Source organism: Triturus cristatus, chromosome 4_2, assembly GCF_964204655.1.
Source record: "Triturus cristatus chromosome 4_2, aTriCri1.1, whole genome shotgun sequence".
Lineage (NCBI taxonomy): Eukaryota > Metazoa > Chordata > Amphibia > Caudata > Salamandridae > Triturus > Triturus cristatus.
The window spans coordinates 830,046,525-830,054,833 of NC_140586.1; the positions used below are offsets into that span (position 1 = coordinate 830,046,525).

General features: G+C 45.2%; 3 pseudogenes; all 3 read left to right on the forward strand.

The window, feature by feature from the left end:
• Positions 1-1,365: 1,365 nt before the first annotated feature.
• LOC146835140 (U7 small nuclear RNA) lies at positions 1,366-1,420 on the forward strand (annotated as a pseudogene).
• A 3,388-nt stretch (positions 1,421-4,808) lies between these two features.
• LOC146835141 (U7 small nuclear RNA) lies at positions 4,809-4,863 on the forward strand (annotated as a pseudogene).
• A 3,391-nt stretch (positions 4,864-8,254) lies between these two features.
• On the forward strand, positions 8,255-8,309 carry LOC146835142 (U7 small nuclear RNA; annotated as a pseudogene).

Consider the following 8,309-nt stretch of genomic DNA (forward strand, 5'->3'; position numbering starts at 1 on the left):
GTTTTTACAACAATATGGTGCAGCCCGGTGTTTCCCCCTGCTGTAGTGCTAATTAAAGCTGCCTAGCGCCAATGCAGGCACCCTTGGAACATAGAGCAAAGGTGACTGCGATGGGGCATGATTGTTTACGTGCAGAAAGGTGTCCCTTTCTGCACATAAACAATCATACATGACTCCCAACAGCCACTCAGCAAGGCCTGCTCCCAAAACCCTGCACTGGCTCCCGGTTGCGGACAGAATAAAATGCAAGTCTCTATGTATCGCCCACAAATCTTTCTGGTAGAAAGGCCCCCCCATCCTCCAAGCCATCGTATCCCCTTACCACCCTAATAGACTCCTACGTTCATCCAGTCTCTACCTAACTGCGGTCCCAAAAATCAACAGGATGAGAAGGGGTGGTCGGTCCTTCCGCTTTACTTCCGCCAAGGTCTAGAACACGCTTCCTCCCCATCCACGATCAGAACCAAATCTCCTTCCCTAAACTCCTGAAAACTTGTTTTTTTTAAAACCTCTCCTACTAAGCTGCTGTGACCTGCCTCTCTCTCGGGTAGCGCCGGGACGCCTTCGGGTAGCCATGCACTCTACAAATATCCATAACATAACGTGCATGGCGTTTAGTTGTGTTTATGTGTACAATGCAGCACACATAGAAACAGCAAAAACGAGGAGAAATATGGCATTTTTCCTCATTGCGCCATGTTAAGACTAGGGGCATATTATCAAGGATGGCGTTAAAAGTTATCGCCGGTTTAGCGGCAGAACACCGCCACTAAAGCGGCGATAATGGGCTTGATAATATGCCCTTGAGAATTCCAATAGAAGTCCATGTTCTGGTGTGAACATGGGCTTCCATTGTAATTTTCCACGGCATATTAACAAGCCCATTATCGCCGCTTTAGCAGCAGTTTTCTGCCGCTAAACCGGCGATAATTTTAAATCTGTTCTTGATAATATGCCCCCATGTATTTTTTTGTCTTAATTTTGGCGCTGCCCCATATTTACACCACCCTTGTAAATATGGGGCAGCGGTTGTACGTATTTTAACCCGATCTAGCATGGATGCCAGGCGTCTCATTCCAGTGACGTAAAAAGCAATGGCGAGCCATTCTAGCCAGTGAGGTGCTTGGTTTGACGACGACAGATGTAAGTAGGGCGTGGCAACTGAACTAATATTTGCATATTTTCTGTGCAATGCTATCAACTTCTTTTCTTTGGTTCTCTGTGCTAAATTCTCAATACTAACTTCTGTTAGTACCCTCAGATCTTTAACTCCTTCCCATTTTAATCAAAGTGAAGATATATAAGTGGACCTAATAAACGTAGGTGTTACTTAGCCTGACCCGTGAAATTGCTACGTTTTGTGTTAAGAATACAGCTCTTTACAATTTGTCTAGAAGGTTCCTCTTAAATAGGAGCCGCCTATTCATGGTTAATGAAAGTTTTAGAGAAAAGGCAGAAAGGATTTGCTTAGAAGCGGGATAAGAAATGGAATACATTTAGCGAGTTTGGCTAATTGTGTAGATTAAAGGTAGATATATCGCAAATATTTTGTAAACACAAACGAGATTAGCGAAGCTCATTTTTGTTAGTTGAAAATTGCTCAATTTTACCTTAATTTGAAAGCTGGGTTTTTTTTAGTCCATGTAACTTCTACATATGCTGCTAAGTAGAATGCTTTGTGAGAAGTTGTAGATCGAGAGATATTTAAATGATTACAATGAGCTTAAAGTTCAACAAAACGGACATGCACAGTGTAAGGTAGCAGGCCCTGGAACCACTGGCTAAAGAAACAGTGACACTAGTTACAAAACTTACTTAACTGACCACGAGTTAGAGCACCCGGGCCCTTTTTAGGTTTCGCCTGCACAGCTGTGCTGGTGAAATCTATTGTTTTTTATATAAACTTAAAAAGGGGCTCACATCCCACCCCTCTCTTTCCACGCTTCTGTGCGTGCCACTTACTTTTCCTCCATTTATATTGGTTGTAGCATGTTTTCCTGCTTTTACAAAGGCTTGTTCCTTGACTGCTTCTCTTATCAGTTTCCCCCGGCCAAAATACTGTTAACATCTGCTTTGGTGGAACTCTTTTTTTTTTTATATAGTTTTCCCTCTTTTCGCATTTTTGTCCTGCAGCATATATTTAGCACCCGGAGAAAGTGATTTGCCCAGAATCAGGATGTTGCGCCGCTGAGACTCGAACATGGATCTCTAGCTCTCGAGTCAGCAGCTCTGGCCGCTGCACCACATCCTCTCCACTTCTGTGTTACTTGTCAGGGAGGTCCTTCCTTTGTCCCAAGTGATGATTGATAAAAACAGCATTTTATTCGTCACACAGTCTAAACGGATGCATCCCGATGCTTGTATTGACAGGGTCAACCGACTGGCGATGCCTGTGTTGTATGTGTGTGAGGTGGGTGGGTGTAGACAGTGCCGCTAGGGAGGGCCTGATAAATGATGTGTCGAGCAGGCAGGGCCAGAATGGGAACACAAAGCAGCTCTGGCAAATGTTATCAGACCAGCCCCCATATGGTGCGTGCGATCGAGCCTAACCTATAGAACGGATGTCTGGGGGAAGAACATTTGTGAAGAATTGCATTATTGGTGCATTCTACACCAGTATTTTCATTATATATTGAAATGTCTGTGTTTACTGAGGGTGAGGACACTCACAGGCTTATTTACAAGCTCCTGTGCGCTGATGGAAATTCACTTTATTGACGGTCCGGTGGCACACACTTCAGGGCCATATCTAAAAGGCCACGTAAAGCCATGCTACGTGGCTTTTCGTGGCTTTTCATGGCCTTGTAGATATGGACTGAGGCAACGCAGCACAAGTTGCTGCGTTGCTTCACCCTGCAATAGGGAGGCGTGCCATGGGCATTACAGTGGGTGTTCCCACGTAACACCCATGGTATTTGACACATTCCCAGACTTACGAGATTTAATAAACCTGGAAATACGCAAAAAGCCTAAGCCTTCCAGGGGAGGTGTAAGTGAGGCGCAACAAGGAGAAATACCTTTATTTGTTCTCGTTTTTCCTTTTTCTCAGGCACGCTTGCACCATGGTGCAAGGGTGCTTGTGTCACCCCATGGCACCCCATTGTGAGCCAGTGAGGGTAAAAGGACAGGAATGCACGTATCTCATAAATTAAGGCTTATTCCGGTCCTTTTCTTTTGACTCAGGGCAGCGCAGCAAGATTTCTTGCAGTGCTGCCCTGTGCCAAAACCTCATAAATGAGGCCCTTAATTTGAAGAGGTTTGCCACATTTTATACCTCTGTCCTCAAGTTCCCCTTAAAATTCTCCCCTCCCCCTACCTTGCATCTCCTGCCTCCACTAAAACATTAAGGGGTATATGTACATGGAAAGTGACAGAGCGCGGCGTTAGCCTTCTTGGCGTAACGCAGCGCTCTGCCACTTTGGAAACGCAGGGCTGCAATGTTTTTACAACAATATGGTGCAGCCTGGTGTTTCCCCCTGCTGTAGTGCTAATTAAAGCTGCCTAGCGCCAATGCAGGCACCCTTGGAACATAGAGCAAAGGTGACTGCGCTGGGGCATGATTGTTTACGTGCAGGAAGGTGTCCCTTTCTGCACATAAACAATCATACATGACTCCCAACAGCCACTCAGCAAGGCCTGCTCCCAAAACCCTGCACTGGCTCCCGGTTGCGGACAGAATAAAATGCAAGTCTCTATGTATCGCCCACAAATCTTTCTGGTAGAAAGGCCCCCCCATCCTCCAAGCCATCGTATCCCCTTACCACCCAAATAGACTTCTACGTTCATCCAGTCTCTAACTAAATGCGGTCCCAAAAATCAACAGGATGAGAAGGGGTGGTCGGTCCTTCCGCTTTACTTCCGACAAGCTCTGGAACACGCTCCCTCCCCATCCACGATCAGAACCAAATCTCCTTCCCTTCCGTAAACTTCTGAAAACTTGTTTTTTTCAAAACCCCTCCTACTAAGCTGCTGTGACCTGCCTCTCTCACGGGTAGTGCTGGGACGCCTTTGGGTAGCCATGCACTCTACAAATATCCATAACATAACGTGCATGGCGTTTAGTTGTGTTTATGTGTACAATGCAGCACACATAGAAACAGCAAAAACGAGGAGAAATATGGCATTTTTCCTCATTGCGCCATGTAAAGACTAGGGGCATATTATCAAGGATGGCGTTAAAAGTTATCGCCGGTTTAGCGGCAGAACACCGCCGCTAAAGCGGCGATAATGGGCTTGATAATATGCCCTTGAGAATTCCAATAGAAGTCCATGTTCTGGTGTGAACATGGGCTTCCATTGTAATTTTCCACTGCATATTATCAAGCCCATTATCGCCGCTTTAGCAGCAGTTTTCTGCCGCTAAATCAGCGATAATTTTAAATCTGTTCTTGATAATATGCCCCCAGGTGTTTTTTTGTCTTAATTTTGGCACTGCCCCATATTCACACCACCCTTGTAAATATGGGGCAGCGGTTGTACGTATTTTAACCCGATCTAGCATGGATGCCAGGCGTCTCATTCCAGTGACGTAAAAAGCAATGGCGAGCCATTCTAGCCAGTGAGGTGCTTGGTTTGACGACGACAGATGTAAGTAGGGCGTGGTCACTGAACTAATATTTGCATATTTTCTGTGCAATGCTATCAACTTCTTTTCTTTGGTTCTCTGTGCTAAATTCTCAATACTAACTTCTGCTAGTACCCTCAGATCTTTAACTCCTTCCCATTTTAATCAAAGTGAAGATATATAAGTGGACCTAATAAACGTAGGTGTTACTTAGCCCGACCCTGAAATTGCTACGTTTTGTGCTAAGAATACAGCTCTTTACAATTTGTCTAGAAGGTTCCTCTTAAAGAGGAGCCGTCTATTCACGGTTAATCAAAGTTTTAGAGAAAATGCAGGAAAGAATTGCTTAGAAGCGGAGTAAGAAATGGAATACATTTAGCAAGTTTGGCTAATTGTGTAGATTAAAGGTAGATATATCGTGAATATTTAGTAAACACAAACGAGATTAGCGAAGCTCATTTTTGTTAGTTGAAAATTGCTCAATTTTACCTTAATTTGAAAGCTGGGATTTTTTTAGTCCATGTAACTTCTACATATGCTGCTAAGTAGAATTCTTTGTGAGAAGTTGTCGCTCGAGAGATAATTAAATGATTACAACGAGCTTAAAGTTCAACAAAACGGACATGCACAGTGTAAGGTAGCAGGCCCTGGAACCACTGGCTAAAGAAACAGTGACACTAGTTACAAAACTTACTTAACGGACCACGAGTTAGAGCACCCGGGCCCTTTTTAGGTTTCGCCTGCACAGCTGTGCTTGTGAAATCTATTGTTTTTTATATAAACTTAAAAAGGGGCTCACATCCCACCCCTCTCTTTCCACGCTTCTGTGCGTGCCACTTACTTCTCCTCCATTTATATTGGTTGTAGCATGTTTTCCTGCTTTTACAAAGGCTTGTTCATTGACTGCTTCTCTTATCAGTTTCCCCCGGCCAAAATACTGTGAACATCTGCTTTGGTGGAACTCTTTTTTTTTTTATATAGTTTTCCCTCTTTTCGCATTTTTGTCCTGCAGCATATATTTAGCACCCGGAGAAAGTGATTTGCCCAGAAGCAGGATGTTGCGCCGCTGAGACTCGAACATGGATCCCTAGCTCTCGAGTCAGCAGCTCTGGCCGCTGCACCACATCCTCTCCACTTCTGTGTTACTTGTCAGGGAGGTCCTTCCTTTGTCCCAAGTGATGATTGATAAAAACAGCATTTTATTCGTCACACAGTCTAAACGGATGCATCCCGATGCTTGTATTGACAGGGTCAACCGACTGGCGATGCCTGTGTTGTATGTGTGTGAGGTGGGTGGGTGTAGACAGTGCCGCTAGGGAGGGCCTGATAAATGACGTGTCGAGCAGGCAGGGCCAGAATGGGAACACAAAGCAGCTCTGGCAAATGTTATCAGACCAGCCCCCATATGGTGCGTGCGAGCGAGCCTAACCTATAGAACGGATGTCTGGGGGAAGAAAATTTGTGAAAAATTGCATTATTGGTGCATTCTACACCAGTTTTTTCATTATATATTGAAATGTCTGTGTCTACTGAGGGTGAGGACACACACGGGCTTATTTACAAGGTCCTGTGCGCTGATGGAAATTCACCTTTAGTGACGGTCCGGTGACACACACTGCAGGGCCATATCTAAAAGGCCACGTAAAGCCATGCTACGTGGCTTTTCGTGGCTTTTCATGGCCTTGTAGATATGGACTGAGGCAACGCAGCACAAGTTGCTGCGGCGCTTCACCCTGCAATAGGGAGGCGTGCCATGGGCATTACAGTGGGTGTTCCCACGTAACACCCATGGCATTTGACACATTCCCAGACTTACGAGATTTAATAAACCTGAAAATACGCAAAAAGCCTAAGCCTTCCAGGGGAGGTGTAAGTGAGGCGCAACAAGGAGAAATACCTTTATTTGTTCTCGTTTTTCCTTCTTCTCAGGCACGCTTGCACCATGGTGCAAGGGTGCTTGTGTTACCCCATGGCACCCCATTGTGAGCCAATGAGGGGAAAAGGACAGGAATGCACGTATCTCATAAATTAAGGCTTATTCCGGTCCTTTTCTTTTGACTCAGGGCAGCGCAGCAAGATTTCTTGCAGTGCTGCCCAGTGCCAAAACCTCATAAATGAGGCCCTTAATTTGAAGAGGTTTGCCACATTTTATAGCTCTGTCCTCAAGTTCCCCTTAAAATTCTCCCCTCCCCTTACCTTGCATCTCCTGCCTCCACTAAAACATTAAGGGGTATATGTACATGGAAAGTGACAGAGCGCGGCGTTAGCCTTCTTGGCGTAACGCAGCGCTCTGCCACTTTGGAAACGCAGGGCTGCAATGTTTTTACAACAATATGGTGCAGCCCGGTGTTTCCCCCTGCTGTAGTGCTAATTAAAGCTGCCTAGCGCCAATGCAGGCACCCTTGGAACATAGAGCAAAGGTGACTGCGCTGGGGCATGATTGTTTGCGTGCAGGAAGGTGTCCCTTTCTGCACATAAACAATCATACATGACTCCCAACAGCCACTCAGCAAGGCCTGCTCCCAAAACCCTGCACTGGCTCCCGGTTGCGGACAGAATAAAATGCAAGTCTCTATGTATCGCCCACAAATCTTTCTGGTAGAAAGGCCCCCCCATCCTCCAAGCCATCGTATCCCCTTACCACCCTAATAGACTTCTACGTTCATCCAGTCTCTAACTAAATGCGGTCCCAAAAATCAACAGGATGAGAAGGGGTGGTCGGTCCTTCCGCTTTACTTCCGCCAAGCTCTGGAACACACTTCCTCCCCATCCACGATCAGAACCAAATCTCCTTCCCTTCCGTAAACTTCTGAAAACTTGTTTTTTTCAAAACCCCTCCTACTAAGCTGCTGTGACCTGCCTCTCTCTCAGGTAGCGCTGGGACGCCTTCGGGTGGCCATGCACTCTACAAATGTCCATAACATAACATGCATGGCGTTTAGTTGTGTTTATGTGTACAATGCCGCACACATAGAAACAGTAAAAAAGGAGGAGAAATATGGCATTTTTTCTCATTGCGCCATGTAAAGACTAGGGGCATATTATCAAGGATGGCGTTAAAAGTTATCGCCGGTTTAGCGGCAGAACACCGCCGCTAAAGCGGCGATAATGGGCTTGATAATATGCCCTTGAGAATTCCAATAGAAGTCCATGTTCTGGTGTGAACATGGGCTTCCATTGTAATTTTCAACTGCATATTATCAAGCCCATTATCGCCGCTTTAGCAGCAGTTTTGTGCCGCTAAATCAGCGATAATTTTGAATCTGTTCTTGATAATATGCCCCCAGGGGTTTTTTTGTCTTAATTTTGGCACTGCCCCATATTTATACCACCCTTGTAAATATGGGGCAGCGGTTGTACGTATTTTAACCCGATCTAGCATGGACGCCAGGCGTCTCATTCCAGTGACGTAAAAAGCAATGGCGAGCCATTCTAGCCAGTAAGGTGCTTGGTTTGACGACGACAGATGTAAGTAGGGCGTGGCCACTGAATTAATATTTGCATATTTTCTGTGCAATGCTATCAACTTCTTTTCTTTGGTTCTCTGTGCTAAATTCTCAATACTAACTTCTGTTAGTACCCTCAGATCTTTAACTCCTTCCCATTTTAATCAAAGTGAATATATATAAGTGGACCTAATAAACGTAGGTGTTACTTAGCCCGACCCGTGAAATTGCTACGTTTTGTGTTAAGAATACAGCTCTTTACAATTTGTCTAGAAGGTTCCTCTTAAAGAGGAGCTGTC